Source organism: Chiloscyllium punctatum, chromosome 3, assembly GCF_047496795.1.
Source record: "Chiloscyllium punctatum isolate Juve2018m chromosome 3, sChiPun1.3, whole genome shotgun sequence".
Lineage (NCBI taxonomy): Eukaryota > Metazoa > Chordata > Chondrichthyes > Orectolobiformes > Hemiscylliidae > Chiloscyllium > Chiloscyllium punctatum.
The window spans coordinates 40,688,738-40,691,237 of record NC_092741.1 but is presented as its reverse complement, the minus strand read 5'-3'; the positions used below and the strand labels follow the sequence as shown (position 1 = coordinate 40,691,237).

Genomic DNA, 2,500 nt, shown 5'->3' with positions numbered 1-2,500 from the left:
GGGCAAGGGCTAGCTGGAGGGAGGGAGGGAGGGAGGGAAGCACGCACGGAGGAGGAAGAGCAAAGAGAAAAGAGAGAAAAAAAAAACAAAGGGGGTCAAGAGAAAGAGCAGCAAAGAAAATGTGGCTGGCCAGCACGCCTTGAAGTGGGGAGAAAAGGCAGGGCTCAGCGCCTACGGCCATACTAGTCTGAAAACGCCCGATCTCGTCTGATCTCGGAAGCTAAGCAGACTCAGGCCTGGTTAGTACTTGGATGGGAGACCGCCTGGGAATACCAGGTGCCGTAGGCTTTTTCCGCCAGCAGGGGCTGCTCAAGTCACCCCTCTGCACTCGTGTTGGGCCACGCACGCAATGCAGCGACAGGTTATTTTTGCTGCCGCTGTGCCTGGCATCAGTCTCCTGCAGGCAGGAGACAGGGAGGGGAGCAGAGCGGAGCGCTGCCAAAATCAGCAAGAAAGACGGAAAGAAAGGGATTGGGGCTGCACGCTGTCTGCGGCTAGCAGTCAGGAAAGGAGGACAATAGACAATAGGTGCAGGAGTTGGCCATTCTGCCCTTGGAGCCTGCACCACCATTCAATATGATCATGGCTGATCATCCTTAATCAGTATCCTGTTCCTGCCTTATCTCCATAAGCCTTGATTCCACTATCCTTGAGAGCTCTGTCCAACTCTTTCTTCAATGAATCCAGAGACTGGGCCTCCACTGCCCTCTGGGGCAGAGCATTCCACACAGCCACCACTCTCTGGGTGAAGACGTTTCTCCTCATCTCTGTCCTAAACGGTCTACCCCGTATTTTTAAGCTGTGTCCTCTGTTTCGGCACTCACGTTTCCTGCCGCCAGAGTGTCCAATCCTTTGATAATCTTATATGTCTCAACCAGATCCCCTCTCAGTCTTCTAAACTCAAGGGTACACAAGCCCAGTCGCTCCAGTCTTTCAGTGTAAGGTAATCCCGCCATTCCAGGAATTGACCTCGTCAACCTACGCTGCACTCCCTCAATAGCCAGAATGTCTCTCCTCAAATTTGGAGACCAGAACTGCACACAGTACTCCAGGTGTGGTCTCACCAGGGCCCTGTACACCTGCAGAAGAACCTCTTTGCTTCTGTACTCGATCCCTCTTGTTATGAAGGCCAGCATGCTATTAGCCTTCTTCACTACCTGCTGTACCTGCATGCTGACCTTCATTGAGTGGTGTACAAGAACCCCCAGATCTCCCGGTACTGTCCCTTGACCGAAATTGATTCCATTTAGGTAGTAATCTGCCTTCCTGTTCTTGCCACCAAAGTGGATAAGCATCCATTTATCCACATTAAAGTGCATCTGCCATGCATCTGACCACTCACCTAACTTGTCCAGGTCACCCGGTAATCTCCTAACATCCTCATCACATTTCACCCTGCCACCCAGCTCAGTATCATCAGCAAATTTGCTAATGTTATTGCTAATAGCATCTTCTATATCATGAACATATATTGTAAAAAGCTGCGGTCCCAGTACTGATCCCTGCGGTACCCCACTGGTCACTGCCTGCCATTCCGAAATGGAGGCGTGGAGGAGTGTGGAAGGATGAGAGAATGCAGGCTGCAGCCCTATGAAGCAGGGGGAGGTCTTGCAGTTGGCCTGTGTGGGGATGTGGGAGACGACAGGAGCCTGGTGGGCAAGGGCTAGCTGGAGGGAGGGAGGGAGGGAGGGAAGCACGCACGGAGGAGGAAGAGCAAAGAGAAAAGAGAGAAAAAAAAATCAAAGTGGATCAAGAGAAAGAGCAGCAAAGAAAATGTGGCTGGCCAGCACGCCTTGAAGTGGGGAGAAAAGGCAGGGGCCAGCGCCTACGGCCATACTAGTCTGAAAACGCCCGTTCTCGTCTGATCTCGAAAGCTAAGCAGACTCAGGCCTGGTTAGTACTTGGATGGGAGACCGCCTGGGAATACCAGGTGCAGTAGGCGTTTTCCGCCAGCAGGGGCTGCTCAAGTCACCCCTCTGCACTCGTGTTGGGCCACGCACGCAATGCAGCGACAGGTTATTTTTGCTGCCGCTGTGCCTGGCATCAGTCTCCTGCAGGCAGGAGACAGGGAGGGGAGGAGAGCGGAGCGCTGCCAAAATCAGCAAGAAAGACGGAAAGAAAGGGATTGGGGCTGCACGCTGTCTGCGGCTGGCAGTCAGGAAAGGAGGACAATAGACAATAGGTGCAGGAGTTGGCCATTCTGCCCTTGGAGCCTGCACCACCATTCAATATGATCATGGCTGATCATCCTTAATCAGTATCCTGTTCCTGCCTTATCTCCATAAGCCTTGATTCCACTATCCTTGAGAGCTCTGTCCAACTCTTTCTTCAATGAATCCAGAGACTGGGCCTCCACTGCCCTCTGGGGCAGAGCATTCCACACAGCCACCACTCTCTGGGTGAAGACGTTTCTCCTCATCTCTGTCCTAAACGGTCTACCCCGTATTTTTAAGCTGTGTCCTCTGTTTCGGCACTCACGTTTCCTGCCGCCAGAGTGTCC

The 2,500-nt window shown here is 52.8% G+C and overlaps 2 non-coding genes across 2 annotated transcripts; both read left to right on the top strand.

The window, feature by feature from the left end:
• Positions 1–169: 169 nt before the first annotated feature.
• LOC140475808 (5S ribosomal RNA) lies at positions 170–288 on the top strand. The gene has a single exon (XR_011960295.1). It is a non-coding gene; the product is annotated as a 5S ribosomal RNA (ribosomal RNA).
• A 1,535-nt stretch (positions 289–1,823) lies between these two features.
• LOC140470712 (5S ribosomal RNA) lies at positions 1,824–1,942 on the top strand. Its single transcript, XR_011956630.1, has one exon. It is a non-coding gene; the product is annotated as a 5S ribosomal RNA (ribosomal RNA).
• The last annotated feature ends 558 nt before the right edge of the window (positions 1,943–2,500 follow it).